Genomic DNA, 19,294 nt, shown 5'->3' on the forward strand with positions numbered 1-19,294 from the left:
GAGAAGTGTCGCATGCGCGTATGGCAAGTTCAGATTATTTATTCACTTGGTGCATATTAATTTGGAAACAGGCCAGAAACAGGTCGACGAAAAAAGCGGCCTTGAAATTACGAGATAAATTTTTTAAACATGTTATATACGAGACTACGCGCCTATTCGATTAATAAATTAATATTCTTTGAAAAAAAAACTATTAACAATCAACGATATTTTTTTATACAATATAGATACAATTTTTTTAATTCAATCAATAAAAAAAAAAATTACAATCATATAATTAAATTTTATTGTTTGATAATTTTTATTTATCAGTATAACTTGTTCTTTCTTTTTTTTCTAACTTAGAGAAAAAGAAGAAGAAGGAAGGAAGGAAGGAAGGAAGGAATTACGTTACATTTCACAATGATGTGCATTTAAAAAAGAAAAAAAGTTTAATCAAAATTTTGGATAGAATTAAAATTGATAAGATCGACGGATTTATTGATAATCACTTCGAGAATACGAGGGACGAGTGAAGGAATAATTCCAAGATAGTTTTATCTTGGGATACACGTTCTCCATGCGTGCAACCATGAACAGAACACGGGTTGGTGAAATTTTAAACCGCCTTTACGCTTTTTGTTCAAAGAGCTATGTGTTGCCCGGTGTTTAGAATTTTACCGTTGGAAAGACGCTTATACATTCTGTGTGCGTGTAATCGAAATATCGGTAGTTGTGCAGGATGTCGCCATTGAACAATGGACTAGAAATTATGTGCGTATTTTAACGTCCAAAACTGGGTCCCTGGCTAATTGCCCATCTTTGTCCACGAGGTCAACGAAAAGAAATAACGAGAAAAATAAAAGGAGGGAAAAGAATTATAATTATTCCTAAATTTGACCACGAATTACCTAATATGGAATTAATTGGAATTTATCTGATCGAACAGATATCGATCAAAATTTGTCATCGATCACGAACGAAATGGTAGAATGAATAACAATCGTTCGAAATAATTAATTAAGCATGGTATAAAGAAAAAAATTTACATTCTAAAAAGATGCATTATCGCTCCATTATTAATGCTCGAGACTGCTTCAACAACAACATGTTTTCCTAAAGACGTAATTATTACGTAAAAAGACACGTCTTCACGTGTCGGCCAATGTGTGCCAAAGAAAAATGGATACGTGTTTCAGACGCAATGGAAAATCATATAACGATAAATTGATTCTTATCGAAATCAAATCATCAATTAATTAATAATAAGACAGTTGCATTAATTGATATAAGATTAAAAAGAAGATGTAAAAAGATTAAAAAGAAAAGATTAATTCCAAAATATGTTTTATCTTAGAATATTTCATTTTGACACTTTTGCTCGTGTTACCTGTTGAACGGGAAATCCAATAGAGATGAATTCTAACTAAAAATACAAGTGGAAGTTATTAATAGGGATAAAGCTATACCTATATCGTATTTCTTCGTTCATTTTCGTTATTTATTTGTCAATGGATACGTTGAAACACGTGTATTATACCAAAACCTTCTGATTAACAAGCAATCACCTCACCTTCTCTAATTCCTCTAATCTCCACAACCCTCCACGTTTCAACTACCATAAATCTTTTGAAGAGGACAAAATTGCCCCAAATCCAATCATCCACTCTTCACAATACTAACGCGAATTTTTCTTTCTTCCAGGGTCCTCTTCAATCATCGCTACATAAATACAAAAGAAGCAACGAGAAGAAAGCGAGACTATATTACGAGGACAAAACGAGACTATTCCATCGCGCCATCTACCATGTTTCGCATCGTTCACAAATTGTCCCAAATCTGATCCACTCTTCACAATACTAACACGAATTTTTCTTCCTTCCAGGGTCCTCTCCAATCATCGCTACACAAAGAAACAACGAGAAGAAAGCGAGATTATATTACGAGGACAGAACGAGACTACTTTCTACACACAAGTTCACAACGCAAAATTGCTCGATAATTAATCATATCAAGCAAGTATATTTTTATGCACCTCCATGCATTCACCTCTATCTAATCTCGTTCAAACGTGTTCAACCTCCATCTAAGCTCTCTAGATCGAGCAAGCCTGTCCAAAGGCGTGAAAACTCGGATTCGAAACGGGGGGCACCGATGCGTGGAACGATTGGAGCACGTGGTTACCCGTGGGGAACCAAGGAGCCGAGTGGACGAAGCTTAAGAGGCCGATCTGCGCAAGCACAGGTGCAAGTTCGAGGGTATAAAGAGGAGAAGCTCGAGCTCGCTGCGCGCACTTTGTGCTTCATCTGTCCGTCATTCGCGTCGTGCGCTCTCGTCCGCTGTTTGTTCACGCAGTGCTCGCCACCCCCCCCTCTCTCTCTCCTCGCGAAAATCGAGTTTCTTCCAACTGTCCTCGGTTGGAATCGGGTCCTCGTGTGCATACGTTCCTCTTCGTTGGATCCATCACTTCCGCTTCACACCAGCTCAGCTCGACCAGGTAGGTGTTACATTTTTTATATGTTAAAGCTTTCTTTTCTTTTCTTTTTTTTCTTTTTTTTCGGTTTGGATTGCGCAGAACAACCTTTGTTGTTCGTTGTTCTTTTGACGTGGTGGTGGATGATTTGTATATCGAGAGATTGATTCGTATCGGTGAACTTGTGAACTTTTGGATGGTGACGCGATGGGGAAAATAGGTTTATCCCAGTTTTGGAATGGAGTGTGAAGAGGAAGCGGAGGGATTAAGGAAAGATTTCGAGAAGGTGAGCAAGTGGGCAGGGAATAGGTTTTCACGCTACTTTTGCCGAACTTTTGTGGAATTAATTTGGATTCATCATCGAAGATTATTTTGAGAGGCTCGTTTTTAGAAGAACAACGTTGGACTCCTGTTTTTGCTGAGTGGACGTTGAAAAAAATGAGAAGGTATTTGAAATCGGGATTTGAATTGTGGATTATCGATCTTTATTTATTAGCAAATGGACGAATAGTTCTTTTTTTTTTTTTTTTTACAATAGAAGTAATTACTTAATAAGTTAAACTTAACGTGGAAGACATTGTATATGCTAAAGAAGATAATGTTGAAGTACATTCCAGTCCAATTTAAATCTACAATTGGTTAATTGCACCACGAGTTATTAATCTTGCCTGCTACGTACAGATACTTTCGAATATTATCGTCCTTTAGATGCGAAAAGAGTCTTTGTTCGATTGTGGATCACGATTTATAAATATTTGACATTGTCTTCTAAAAAAAATCTGATGATTAAAACTTATACACGTAATATTATCATTTCAGAATGATTGATAAATAATTAACAGAACATCCCAACGACATAAAAATTCACCGTTTTCGCACGTGCAACTTTATCATTTTGAAAAGCGCGAAACCACTTACCGCCTTTGTTGTTTCGACCCTTCAATTATACCACTCGAGAGTTTGAGAGTTGTCTTTGGCCGGCGTTTCGTATTAAAGGTGAACGTGTTCTAAAATTCCGTGCACTCGAGATAACAACGAGCTTTATCGTCTCTATTTCTTTCTCAAATTTTATCCCGATAAACGGGAAGAGAGAGAGAGAGAGAGAGAGAGAAAGTTCACTTCTTTCTGATCATCGGATTTAGTTTCTCCGACTTTCGAACGACCGTGCGCTCGATTAGCTTCATTGTTTCTCCTTAAATCGGAAAGTTACATCCATCGAGAGGATAACGTTGCTTTACAATTAGCCCAGAGATTCTCGAGACGATTAATTTTATTTTCTCGTTTCTTTTTAATTAAACCGACGAAAGTTTTTTTTTTTTTTTCTCCTTTTTCCAATAAACAATACGTATGGATACGATCTTCTTTTTTTTTTTTATTTTATGAAATGTGTTCGTTCAATTTGTAAAGGGATTCTTTATCCTTGTTGATTTTATCACGGATTTTTAAGAGAAGAAAGTGGCTCGCGAAAATATTTTAGAGGTATAGAATATTTTATAATTTATTTACTCCAAAAATTCTGATTTTAATGAAAGTTTGTATAAACGGTTGGAGGACATGGAATAATTTTTTGTCGACGGGAAAACTCTTTGAGGGGATGAAATCAACTCCCATTCATGTTTTGAGTACATTTTTGTCGGTTTTTTTTTTTTTTTTTTTTTTTTTTTACGATAGAGATGTCATTTAAAGATCGTTTAAAGGGAAAATTCTTTTTTTTACCATCATGATGTATATTTATTTTTTTTTTCTTTTCTAAAAAGGATATGCAATGCAAAGAAATATATTTATTATATTCGGATATTTGATAATTTTTGATAATTGATGAATTACGTGTACGTTGAGGAAAAAGGGTAAATGGAGAGAAAAGATGAGGAGGAATAACGAAATTATAACTGTTCGTGGCAAATTTTCGTGGAAAAATTATAACTGTTTCATGTATCGGTTTCGATGAAAAGCGCGACGTAACGACATTCGTTAATTAACATTTCACCAATTTTACAATTTCAATTTTTGAATTAATTTTACATTTACAAAGTGTAACAATATATTCTAATTTAATAGAAATAAAACACGCGTCGAATCGTATGCACGATCGATGTTTGCGTTAAAAATCTGAAAAATTATCCGATGAAATTATATTTGCTGTTCAAAGTAATTGGCGGTATACAAAATAATTTACGAACTCGAATCGCGATATAAGTAAAAATGAAATTTATAAAAAAAGTTACTTAATCTTAAAAAAAAGAAAAAAAAAAAGAAAATATGGTAAATTTAGCATCGTTAAATTTTAATTTTTTAAAAGTATCAGGCTTATGCAATATTGTAATATTGTAAATATTAGATGTCTCGTTTATGGGGATGATAATACAGTTATTTTAAACAGAGCATAAGTTTATGTAACGAAGGGATGCACTTTCCTGTGACATTTAATAAAGAGTGAAGATGGCGACACGAGGAAGCGGTGTTATTATCGTTAATTTCAATAAAAAAACCACGGGGCATATTTTTCTCAAGAGAAAGAATTGATTCAAATATTGGTTTAAAACGGATACGACAAAAAATTTTACGACAAAAGCGATGATAAAATATATTATGAACGAAACTAAAGATACAAGATTTTATTCTAAAAAAATGTATATCGTATTTATATAAACGATCATAATCTCATACAATTTTATTGGGATAACCTACAAGAAAATTGTATCGTAAATTCGTTATCCTTTAAAATTTATATTCGACAAAATATATCTGTATTAATCACCATTTGCACTATTCCTTGATTATTATTAATTATAATCTCGATCTACATGGAATTATCTAATTCGTACAATTTCTAATATAATTGTCCAATAACTACGTAATAAGCTTAATCAAATCGATTCATCGTAATTCCTATATATATATATACATACATACATACATACATACATACATTTCCACGATAAAAGCGTCAATTAAAATTTCAATGAAACATCAATGATTCAACGATCATCTGCATATTTCATCCAATTTTTTTTTTTCTTTTTTTATTTCAATCAACCATTGCTCGTTAAAGTTTGATCGAAAAAATTCCAACTATTCTATTTCGATCGAACGTGGATCGAGCGCATTAAAATCATCACCGTGACGATAATCTTTATCGAGATACGAAGCTTCGATAGCAAGAGAAACGCCACCGTCTCTTGCCTACCTCAATCTAATCTAATTTCTTTCTTCCTTCCCTTCTTTTTTCTCTCCCTTTTCGTCTATTTCCCGCGCATCACAACGCGGAATATCGCGAAATTATAAATGGCGCTGCGTTCTTTGTTTCCACCCCTCTCCAAGTTGCATTGAATCCGCGTTGCTCAGGTGTGGAGTCCATCCTTTTATTCCTCTCTCTCTCTCTCTCTCTTCGTTGCAAAATCATAATTTAACTGGCCGGATGCATTCGAACGAATAAAAAGAAAAAAAAAAAGAAAGGGAAGGAAAAAAGGGAAGAAATTCGGCAGTGCTCGCCTATCGGAGAAAGAAACTTTGAAACCGTAGTAATTCACCGGGATACAACCAGGCATTTTTCTTTTCTTTTCTTTTCTTTTTTTCTCGAGTGAAAAATCTGTCCCAGTGACGAAGTTAAAGGACGCGTGCTTTTCGGTTAGCGAAACAATTTCGCGGATTTATTCCGATCCCCTGAGATTTTCGGTAATCTTGTAGAATTTTGAGGAAAGGAGGAAAGGAAAGATGTGTACGTATTACACATTTTAGGAGAGGGAATTTTATTCTTGTAATTGCTGTATATATTATTACATATATCTCGAAGGTAAATTTCAATCTTCTATCGACGAAATGATTGATCGTCGATCGAAGAAGAATTTCGAAACGTTCGATTGCATGTTGTCTAATTGATGTAAAAAAACGAGGGAGGAAAATTCTCGTTTCTAAGAATTATTTAATTTCGATTGAAACTCTGTGTTCAATTTCTTATCGCGAAACGTGTGAAAAATTAATAAATGGAACGTGGTGGATTGACAAGTTTCAAGAATTAACCTAACGACAATACAAGTTGAAACGAGATAAAAAAAATTTGAAAGATGGCAGCATTTAAGATGGAATTGTGTAAGATTGCGTAAGATGTTAGAATGTTAAATATCGATTCAAAAGTTTTTCTATTTGTTTGATCAAATGATTCGATCGCTCGATTTCGACTACGTTTTACTGTATCATCCAAGTTTCGGTTGAATTTATTAATTCATTATTCAAACTTCTCGCTTATGGCATAATGATAAGATTATGTCGAAACATGTGCAATTAGTGTAACGCAAGTGGTGTAACGATAAGATTATATTAAAATATATGCGCGTAATTTGAACGTAGCTGCTTTTGAAACAAACTTGATACTTTTATTGTGCTGCTCGAGTAAAATAAAACAAAATGGAAACGATTTCCCGGTGTTGTATCGTAAACACGTGCATTTAATCGGATAAACGTAACTGCTATTAGTATTTAAATTCTCTTAAATTTTACGATCGCCACAAGTACAACTCATTTCACGAAATTCGAACAGGTCGTGGAAATAATGAAACGAAGCAATCACTTTATGTAAACAGGCTCGAAAATCGACAGGGATCACGAATTCTCTGGCAGTTAAAGCTATCGCTTTAATTGTTTGTGAAAGAGTTATGTTAATTGCTTTTGGATAATTTATGCATTCAAATGTATTCGAATACATATGTGGCTTGGAATTTTCGAATCGAAATTGTATTTCTCTACGCGCCTTGGAATTTTTAATTGTTTCAATATTGAGAGGGGAAAGGTAATCCATGGTAATTTTAAATATATATTGAGTCTTTTTAAAACGTTTCGATTAAAATTGCATTCTGCACAATCTACGTATCCTACAATTTGTAAATGCTTTTAAACGAGAGAGTTCGATAATTTTGGAGAGAAAAAAAAAGAAAAAGTGCTTTGAATTTCTACTTCTGTCGTTTTTATCGGTTCGATTCGAAAAAACATGGAGAATATCGACCCGTTCGAATATCGCATGCCAAAAGAATTCAGTCGCGATGTTGGATCAAAATGTTGAATTTTGATCAGAGAAGAGAAAAAAAAAGAAGAAAGAAAAACTGTGAAATGGCGATTTGCAAAGAAATTTGTATACGCGTTATGGTGCATTTCTTATTTTTATTTCGAGAGAAGAGGTTGAATAGAAAATGCATTGATCAATCGTTCTTCGATCTTGAATAATTAGTGAATTACGAATAAGAACGAAAAGAACGAAATTTACTTTATCAATTTCTTCTCTTTTTCCCTTTCCTTTTAAAAATCATTCTTGGTTAAATAAGAAGATAAGCAAAGCTTCTTTCTTTCGTTCTAAGATTATTGGTATTTGGTGATCATCGTTAAATATCGACCAGTAAGTAAGACTTTGGGTACATAAATTTTGAATGGCACACCGACTTATGATCTCTGCACAGTGCTTTTCAAACGTATTTTCTTTGCCTTTGCGTAGGATAAAATACTTTTAAATAAAACGAGGGGATTTTTAATTTTTTTTTCGAAAAAACGATCGTTATTTCTAAAAATGTTTACGATATTACGCGCATTTATTATCTTAATTTATTGCTCAGTCGTCATTTTCTATTTTTCTATTTCAATTTATATATCACACGTTTTGTATATTTTATTTTAATTTATTATATTTAATGAAATTCCTAATATTTCTATTATATATATTTTACTACGTGTGCTCTCAGATGATATAATCCCAGAGATTTTTGCGGAGATTTTTATTATGCAAAACTCGAATGTAGAAAAATTTACAAAAGATACAAAGTATATATTGTGATATTTGAAGAAGGAAATAAAATCTTTATTATTTAAACCCCATTTCTTCATGAAAATTCGATTGTGCATAAATATTCGCAATTATAATATCGTTCGCTTTTTAATTATACGAAATAAATTATACGCGCGTATTGTATTTCACTCGAATAACGTATTCAATTATACGGATATTTTTTGAGAATTAATGAGCGTATCTCTTGCCATCGATTTTAAAATCTACGATTTTATTTACCAGTGCTGCCCATACCAGTGCCATTATTAAAAGTATCGATTTATTTTCATTTGTTAAAATAAAAGGCGTACACACTGATTCTTCCTTTATTTTATATTCAGATCTCGTGTCTGTTCGAGGCTTTGTGTCGAGGATGATAGGATGGAAAATTTGAAACGGCTATTTCTCCTATATATATATACACGTTCAAACAACGATCGTTTCGTATCGTGTCTGCTTTAGCTAAACGATACGTGCACATCGAATCGTTCAATTAACTCGAGACGATGGAATTCAAAGGATTTTGAACCGAAAGGAAGGGGGATATTTAGAATTGACTTGTACGTTTCCACGATTATTGTGGATACTTCGATCGATACGCGTTCCTTCAAAATTAATTACGTTAACAATCTCGCTATTAAATATTCATATTTGAAAAAATAATTTTTCGAGAAAATTGTTGGCAAAGAAACAAAGAATTTGATCATTTCTTTTCTTCTACTTCAGACTTGAATCGATTATTTAAAAGCGCAATCCCCCTTTTATTCATCGTTCACGAATCACGATACGTATAAATCTAATTCCAATTTTTAATCACGACGAATTTAATCATAGAATTCTGCGAAAATTATACTTTTTAAGCAGTTTTTTAAGATACATCATTTCGTAGATAATTGGGAAACATGATTAGATTATTAATCTTTTTTATTAGAAAAAATTAATCTTTGCTAATATATCGTGGATAATTAATTTAAAAAGTTAAGGATATATTCGTGACCCGAATACGGTTTCTTTATAAAGACAGTGAACAAATAATGCATTTTAAACAACCTTCAAAAGCAGAACTTTGATCGTTTGACCGTCTTCACCACTTTTCATCTTCATCGATCTTCACAGTCTACCATACAGTGGGGAGGAAGAAACCAACTTTTTTTTACACTGAATTTTTATATAAAATATGTTGTACAAAATGTTTTATTTATTATAAACGATTAGATATTAATTATGTGATATAAATGTATATATATAAAAAAAAAATATTTAATTATAAAGAAGATTCATTCATGTAATGTACATATAAGAATATATTTAAAGAGGAAATGATCAAAATTCTAGATCACAGTAATAAGATTTTTTCTTATATATTAAAATATATCGTTATGTTTACACAAAGAATAGACTTTTTAAGAGGATGATAATAATAATAAAGGCTTGCTAATAGAATCGATAGAATTCTGGAATAATGGAATAGCTTTTGCTTTTCTACCATCTTTTTATAATAATTTTTTGCAATTTAATTTCACCGGTACAGATATCATGTATTTCGATACGAAATGTTGAATACTTGCAATTATTTTAATGCACGTGATCTTTTTTGTTAAATTAATTATAAAAGTTAATTAGAACAGAAAGGAGAAATTGAATTTATTCAAGGAAATAAATGTATAAATTTAATTGCAAATTCAACATTATGAGTTAATAAATCCTCACTAATATGAAGTTAAAAGTTTCTCATTTGTTTCTAGAGCTTTTTCAATTCAAATAGCAAGAGATTTACTTTTTACCGATTGAAATATTTTTGAGGAATAATTATTTTGTTCGTATTTGCATTTGAGCAAAACTTCCATAACAAAACTCTATTCGAATGAAATAACGTGTAAAAGATTAAAAATTAGAATTAGAAATTACACTAGAAAAAGTTTGTAAAATACTGTAAAATATTTTTAATAAATAATATATAGTTTTACAATAGAATTGTGTCAAAGGATGAACACGAGAACGCTGAAATCACGAATATCTGTACATTAAAAATATTTCAATAAAGAAAAATTCTTTGAAAGTTTGCTTTGTGTGGACAACTTTATATTCTTATTTTAAAAAATGGAAAAAAAAAAAATAATCTTTTCACGTATCTCGAAGTAGAGAAGTGAAAACAGAAACGCAACAACTTTTCTTACGTTAAAACTTTGTTAAACGTGTTTAAATTTCTAGATGTAGCAGTAGATTGTACAATCAGATGTAAAATGAAGCGTAAGACTTTTCGAGTCGTGTATACCTTTGTCCGAGTAAACACAATTTTCCAGAAATTCGCGTCCAGATTAAAAATGAAACATCACTTTTGCTTATTTCACCCTTTTGATTAAAATGCAATGCGTTGCGTCGAGTTGAAAATCACAGGAAGAACGTTATAATATCACATTAAAAGGAAATATTCGAATTTTTAATATACATATTTCGATACACACGAGTGACAAGGAGTTTAAAAATTTCCAATACTCGAATATAAAATGAAAATAAGAGTGCTTGATAAACTAATAGTGGCTATTAGTTGGTGTTGAAACGAAACGAAAAAAGAAAGGACTTCCATTACTGCCAGAATTAGTTTTCTTATCAAGAAAATTTCATACGCGATAAATGAACGAGCAAAGAATTTATTGTATATTAATAAGAAATGGCTAAATTTCATTATAATAATAATAATATTTTGTATAATAATAATGGAACAAAGCTTTGATTGAATTTGACAGACTTCAAATGACAGACATCGAATCATTCTTCTTTGATCTGTTACCCTGGATCGAAGGGTTGAAACTCAATATTTTCCATCATGACGTTCTCCCTTTCTCTTTCATTTTGTTTTTCATATACTGTTACATTCTACCAGGCGAATTCGATGACGATAGGTTTAACATTTCCATAGAATTCAAGACTGCTCTCTGTTTTTTTTTCTTTTTTTAGGAATCAGATTCTAGTCCAGTAACTTGATCATAGTAGCCTGTGATCAAAGTTTTCTTTAATTTCCCGGAACAACGATTACACAGCCTAGCTGTGGAGTGTCGTTTAGTGGCGATTACGATCGATTGAAATACACACACTGATTGCACGCATTACAAATATGCAATTAGGGGTTCATTTGCAAGGAAAGGGGGTTTGAACATTTTGTTAATTAACTAAATCCTGGGAATTAAGGTCAAGGAAAATTTCGCTCTTCCGTGGCTGCTACGAAATTTGGAAAAATTTCGAAATGTTGGATATATTAAATTAAATTATTTTCATCACTCCTTTTATTCCGTGTATTATTGTCACGCGAAAAGAAGCGCATCGTAGAAACAACTGTGTCTTAAGTTGTTTCCCGCACTCTATTCGCAGAAAGTTTCTACATTATAAAATTTGACAATTCCCTTGTCTTTCAACCGTGCTCTTTCATCGCGATTTATTTTCACAGTTTAAATACAAGAATCGTAGTATTTATATAATAAATATCTCGCGAATATTCCTTGATAATATCCAGTGATAAGAATGGATACACGATATTCTGGTGTACTCGATACAGGATAAGCTAATAATATTTCTCATGGATCAGGATCGATGTGGTATACAGGCGGAATGAAAGAAATGCAAATAATAGATCTGTTCTTGAGGAAATACCTCGAGGATAAGACGGATAACTTAGTCGTTACCAATGATTGGATTACAATGAAGAATCGTTTGGCTTGTAGATAAAACCCGGCTCGCATAAATCACATTTTCCTCTGAATTTTTATTTCTTATTACCTTCGAAGATTTCGGCGAATATTCCAGCCGAGAAGAATTGTTGTTGTAGCATGAAATAGGAAAAATCGTTTTATATATATTTTTAGAGATTTGTTCATCTTTTAATTGGGAAAAAGGAAATAGATGATAGATGGCAATTATTGTGAAACGTATGAATCTGTATAAATTATGTTACGATATGTCACAAAGTTATAACAATTTATTAATTTTTTTTTTAGCGTGAGATCTCTTGTCTTTTCTTTTTTTCTTTTTTTCTTTCTTTACCTTTTTTTTCCCTCGATAATCGAGCAAGTGTTAGATTTAACCCAAATAGATAACGTGAAAAAAATTGATAAAATCTAAGCTCGTGAAAGTTTTTAAACGGCTTTTAAAAGTATCAGCAAGGTATCACTTTCTTAGGAAACTTTCTCAGTCTATAATATTTCGTTCATAAGTTTAAGAAACGTTTTACATCAATTATCTATTAGTTCGAAATCTTTAAATTGTGCGTATGTTTCTTTTTCAACGATTCCGAAAATTTTTATCATCTCGCCACGAAACTCTCCATCTTAATTAAATTATGACGCGAGAAATTTCGAGATTTTTGAAAGAAGAAATCTCAAACTTTCATAAATCTCAAAACTGCAAAACTGTTCAAACTTATCTTCCTTAAAATCTGGAACGAGTGATTTTTAAATATATTCTATTCAAGCGTTCAAGTGTTTTAATCTTAAAAAATTGCCAACATTTTTACTTGTTCGCTTTAAACACATTTCCCTATTATCTAAAAAATTACCATAAAGAATTGCTTACTTACTCCTCCATATTCGACAATAAAATTCGTGTACATTACACGAACAATGGTATATTTGATATACCGAAGAAAGCATTAATTCGTGTAAAGAATTGAGGTAAATATACGATGATATTTTTTACATTTACTTTTAAAATTAGTTTGAACAGTTGAAACAATCGTTAAAAAAAAAAATAATCGTCAATGTGTCGTAATATTTACGAAGCACTGTATGGAAATTAATTTTTTTGTTTACCATACTTTCATTTTTTACTTCAATTTTATTGGAATTTTATTATGAGAAAGATGAAACCGTATATGATTTTTTTTTTTTTTTTTTTTTTTACACGCTGTCTTCAACCCCCAGGTGAAAAAGAAGGAGACCTGTAGCTAACACGTTACAAGAATGGTAAAATTTGCTACACCTGGTATCCAATACTTCGATCTCCTACGTGATATATCGCAAAGCCAACAAGAGATCGAACCCTTTGTATCCTCCATAAATTACCTGCGGTTTGCTGTCGAGGTTTTCCAACAGATGCAGGCTACATTACTTGGAAAATCTTTGCCGGAACTCGTTTCCTCCACGGTTGACACGATTATTATAATATAATAATAGATCAAACGTGTATAAAATATCGTGTTGCATTTCACACTCTTTCATATCTTTGTATTTGCCCATTTTCGCGAACACGAATGATAATAATACCTGATTCGTCGAATCAGAAATTGACTGGAAAAAGAATAAGAAACGAGTAGCTGTAATCGTAGGGGAATATTTTCTTTAGAAATTGATTTTACATATAATTACATATAATAACATTGTGTTAATTAATTAGATAATTAACACAAAGGGAGAACGTTAAATTTTTTGTTGTTATAAGTAACTTTTTTTCGGGAAAAAAGATAATCTTTCAACCCACGTTTATCGATTAATAATTGGTTTAACAATAGGATTATGAGGCGCGTACAATAAATTCTTTGTATTTGGATGGTACATATCTATTAAAGAGAGAGGATGATTGATTTAAAGATCAATCTCTAAAGTTTGATATTAGGTAAATAGTGGAGAAGAATGTATCTTTGACTAAAGTATCGAAGTAATAATATACGTTTAAATTCAATTCCTTTATTAGATCGAATCTTTTCTCGATGACGTTATATAAGCGTTTCGAGATCATTACTCGTTCAAAACTCTGTTTATTTTAATATTATTCATTTTAATCAATTTTTTTATCCGCCCCACTTTTCCAGTCTACCTTCCAGAATTTTTCTTAACACCGAGCGAAAAATAAATGGTCCATTTCTTGGGAATAACTCGAAATACTTTCTTAATAGTCTCGCGGAAGAGCAGAGAAGAACTTTGTTGAAAAGTGTGGACACTGTCTCGCGCCGGTTTCTCCTTTGTCTTGACTCTGCCGTCCTCCTTAGGGATTTTTACGTAGAATCCTACTATTTTCATCCTCAGTTACCAAATATTCCCTCTCTTTAACGTTGGATACAAGTAAAGATACAGATTCTGATCTCTTATTTCTGTTCTCCACTTCCTTTAAGTACACGAGTATTAAATTTAAGAAATTAAGGAAATATCTGACATGTAGTAACAGTTTAATCATTCTTTTAAACGTATACAGAATTACACAACAGAACAATCAAGTTTCGATATACCACTTACATATTGTTACTTATACTTATAAGAACGAAACATTATAATTATCATAGCAATCATATCCATATATATATATACAAGTTATACGAAGATGAAAAATACTTATGCATATAATACTATACACTAATGTATACAACAATCAAGATTACTTAATGAAGAAAATATATTTCGATGTGTACAGCACTTACAGCTTGCTACTTATACTTATAAGAACGAAACATTATCATAAAAAGAGCAAGCATATCCATATTCATATGTATATATAACTGTCGTATATACAAGTTATACAAAGAATACTTGTATATTTACTGTACACTAATATATAGGATAATCAAGATATCAATAATCATTCATACAAGTGTCGTATACACGAGTTATACAAAGAATACTTGTATATTTACTGTACACTAATATATAGAATAATCAAGATTATTTAACAAAGAAAATATATTCGATTAAAAATTGAAAACAAGTATTTCAATGTATACAGCACTTACAGCTTGCTACTTATACTTAAAAGAACGAAACATTATCATAAAAAGAGCAAGCATATCCATATTCATATGTATATATAATTCGTATATACAAATTATACAAAGAATACTTGTATATTTACTGTACACTAATATATAGAATAATCAAGATATCAATAATCATTCATACAAGTGTCGTATACACGAGTTATACAAAGAATACTTGTATATTTACTGTACACTAATATATAGAATAATCAAGATATCAATAATCATTCATACAAGTGTCGTATACACGAGTTATACAAAGAATACTTGTATATTTACTGTACACTAATGTATAGAATAATCAAGATATCAATAATCATTCATACAAGTGTCGTATACACGAGTTATACAAAAAATACTTGTATATTTACTGTACACTAATATATAGAATAATCAAGATATCAATAATCATTCATACAAGTGTCGTATACACGAGTTATACAAAGAATACTTGTATATTTACTGTACACTAATGTATAGGATAATCAAGATATCAATAATCATTCATACAAGTGTCGTATACACGAGTTATACAAAGAATACTTGTATATTTACTGTACACTAATATATAGGATAATCAAGATATCAATAATCATTCATACAAGTGTCGTATACACGAGTTATACAAAGAATACTTGTATATTTACTGTACACTAATATATAGAATAATCAAGATTATTTAACAAAGAAAATATATTCGATTAAAAACAAGTATTTCAATGTATACAGCAGTTACAGCTTGCTACTTATAAGAACGAAAGATTATCGTCAAAAAGAGCAAGCATATTCGTATATGTCGTATATATATATATATACAATAATATATAGAACAAGATTGTTCGTAAAAAGTTACGATAAAATCGTTATAGTTATCATAAAAAAAAAAGCAAGCATATCTATGTCGATACAGACGTGGTAACGTTCGCCCTTTATTCTCGCTATTTTGCGAACGTGAAATCTAATGTACGTAGCTTGCGCGAGTGCTCATATGCATCACAATGAAGCAAACGTTACCATTGTATTGTTCGTGATTCCCCTCGTATAACCGCGTGTTTATTATTCTACACTTAAACACGCGATGACTATATTAACCGCTATCGCTATACTCGCTTAAAATTATCGAGAAGCGAAATTGATCGACTTCTAATTCCAAGAGAATACTTTAACTTTCATTCATCATTGACGTCATAATATTAGTAGGTCTTTGATTTATAATCGTTGCAAGATGATCAAACAACCGTTTAAATTTATCAACGAATAATTGATATGGAAGAGAAGGAGAGATGTCTCGAGTCAATGAGTCCATTGGATCAAGCATAACAGGAAGACGGATTTGAACTGGGATGTTAATCGATCGATTGGTCTCCGTGTGGCCTAATCGAGATTCAATTGTATTCAATTTTCGATATTCGATGATTAATTTTACGAAACAAACAAAGGGAAACAGTATGCGCGTCCACTTGTCACGAAAAGAACGTAATTGCGTTATTTCGCCGTTTTTCTCCTCGCAAACGATCCTAGCCTTAAGGATCGCCATTTCTGGCTCGAATGCCGTTACTGCAACTGCGATTCCAACTTGTTTCCAACTCGATTCGTGCAAACTTTAAGGGAAGCTCGTTCTATTTTGGAATTGGACAACGATGAAACGCAACCTTCCTTAATTTTCCCTCTTAATATTGGGATAAAAGTGGTGGAAATTTTTAGATATCTATACTTTTATTCTGTAAATTTTGCAAATAATAATTTGAATTGGCTTTTCGTTCCAAATTATTAAATTTGTTCGATTTTGTAGAGAATTATATATATATATATATATACATCCGAGAGGAATAACCAATCGAGAAACAGTTTTCGGAGACGATGAAAAGTTGATTCATTATTTAGATTTACGATAACGCGTAGTTGATAGAATAAAATGTAATTAAAAAGCTGGCTAAAAGAAAATTTTAATTTCTTGTGGAATGACGAAGAGATTTAAATTAATATCGATCGTATTCGTCGCAATACTTTTAATAATATATAGAATATTTTAAATTAAGGTGATAAACACGTATTGAGTTACAAGGGATTGAGAGAAGATATGTGTTGAAATAATTTTTAAAAGTATCGATCACTGCAAGATAACAACTCTCTTCGCAGTGTAACTTCGTTAACACTTTCACCCTCTCCTACTAAACTTTCTTCAAATCGATATCGAAATCTGAACTTCAAAACTTTTGCGCGAATGTCAACAACTTTTTAAAATCATTTTCTCCGTCCATTGTTTCATGATATAATGAAAAAGAGAACCCACTTTCACTTTTTCCTTTATTCCTCAAAACTGCTCTTACTATTCAATCAATAATTTTCGAATTCTTCTTTCCTTATCGTTTACTTATTTTAATAACGCATAATCTTGCCAATCATACGTCATCACTCATCTGGTTGATTAAAGTTAATCTCTAAAACATGTTAACAGTTTGCATCTACTTTATTCGCCTCGATAAGATAGAAAGCAAGCGAGCAACACGTGTTCCATTATATACTCCTTTATCTACGAGACGCGCGTGAACCATTGTACTAGATAAATGCCATCACTCACTTGTAGCCAATGTAATTTAGGGATTGAAAAACAATGATTGATCGCCCGATTTTGCATATCCAAGTATATCGTTTTTATCAAAAGATACATCCCGAATAGAATGTACACGCACGTAGCTACAGTTATTGAATTTTTATTTATTTCTTTTATGCGTACGTGAGTTTCTTAAAAATTGTTTCTTTTTTCTTTTTTTACGTATTTAAAAAATAAATTTCTGTTTGTGATAATTTAATTTAATTATACAAATAAAGCTAGAAGATTTAAAATTATTGTTCGTTCATTACGCATCCGATCTTAATTGTTGGAAAATTTTATTCGCTTTGAAATTATCCACTTGATTATCTATTGTCGATCGAGAATTAAGTTTCGACGATAATGAAGCTGCGATCGAAGTGAAATTAGGGGTTATTCGTTCGGAATGGGGGAGAATTTCATTAATAAATTTTCACACTGTATTCAATTGTAATTCTGTCGTCTTGGTTTATCATTTCCATCTAACGCGTATGTGGAACGGCACGTACATCCTGTTTCTCAGAATCCAATTTTCGATAATCACTATAACGAAGTGCTTGTTTTAACAACGTTTCGAATCGAAATTAGAGAAACGCAGCGACTTTACCGATTTGCAAGTCGAAACGATTACACTTGTCCGACACGAATCGTGATTATAGGAATCAAATCTTATGTTCGATGAGATAACGCTGATATTGTTGTGACATTGCGAATTATTCTTTCGTGCAAATTTCGTCGAGCAGATTAACCGACAGATCTGGCTGTTTAATCTGTTCGATCTGAACTAATCAAACTCCGCAATTGCTCGGGTTTAGGGAATTTACATAAGCTCTAGCATTGTAGTTTGCTCTAGTTCCCACGCGATTTTTATGATTTCACGCTCGACGTCATTCGACTTGCATTCGCACGATGGAATATTAATTGATGATCGAGAAAATTCTTTTTCAAACTTTTGCGAAAAGTAGAATTTCACGTAGGAACGAAATCATAAAGATATTAATTCGTATATAATAAAATACAGGATTGAATCTTGCACGACGATCGTTTCTTAATAAATCAACATTGTAATTATTCAGAGATGTAGATAATCAATTTATTATTATCAAATAAATTATCTTATCGGTTATATTTGTTACAAATGCGAATATTAACTATAACTTAATTATCCCATTCATTATTCATTAATTACTCTATAATTGCAACAATTAATTATTAATCGAATTTATCATAATTATCATTATTATCAAGCAACGTCATTAGCATTACACGATATTCGTGATTTACCAAAAATCAAAATATAATTTGTGGTAAAAATGATCGAAACAAATTATATTCCATAGACACTCGTATTGTTCCTATCATTAATATAATTAATTATTAATCGTATAGAATTTATCATAACGATTATTATTAAGCATTGCGTCATTGGCATTGCATTATTAAAATATAATTTGTGGTAAAAGTCAATAATATTGTTCACGAGTATGAAACCGGTATAGAATACACTTAAAAACTTATAATCGAGATATTAAACCTCGAATTAAACCTAAAAACTTTTCATTTCTCTCGCAATCCTTTCTCTCTCTCTCTCTCACTCTCTCTCTTCTTCCTTCCTCTCAACTCTCGAGCAACGAAGAACCGATGGTTTTCACGACGAGAGGGGAAAAAACAGACGCGGTATTATATCGATGTTTCACACTTCAC

At 31.6% G+C, this 19,294-nt stretch overlaps 1 protein-coding gene and 1 long non-coding RNA gene across 3 annotated transcripts in view; one reads left to right on the forward strand and one right to left on the reverse strand.

Annotated features, from left to right (window-relative positions):
• The window catches only part of LOC147657637 (uncharacterized), a 54,693-nt gene that overhangs the window by 1,667 nt on the left and 33,732 nt on the right, over positions 1–19,294 (reverse strand). The window lies entirely within an intron of this gene.
• The window catches only part of Scp2 (Sarcoplasmic calcium-binding protein 2), a 47,114-nt gene continuing 30,053 nt past the window's right edge, over positions 2,234–19,294 (forward strand). The window contains exon 1 of one of the 2 annotated variants that reach the window (XM_086908072.1): positions 2,234–2,476. The gene's annotated coding sequence lies outside the window, so the exon portion shown is untranslated. The remainder of the gene's footprint in view (positions 2,477–19,294) is intronic. The other variant, XM_086908071.1, reaches the window with a different exon arrangement.

Source organism: Apis florea, unplaced genomic scaffold, assembly GCF_048593485.1.
Source record: "Apis florea isolate Af1SG1 unplaced genomic scaffold, ASM4859348v1 contig_3036_pilon, whole genome shotgun sequence".
In the NCBI taxonomy this organism is placed as follows: domain Eukaryota; kingdom Metazoa; phylum Arthropoda; class Insecta; order Hymenoptera; family Apidae; genus Apis; species Apis florea.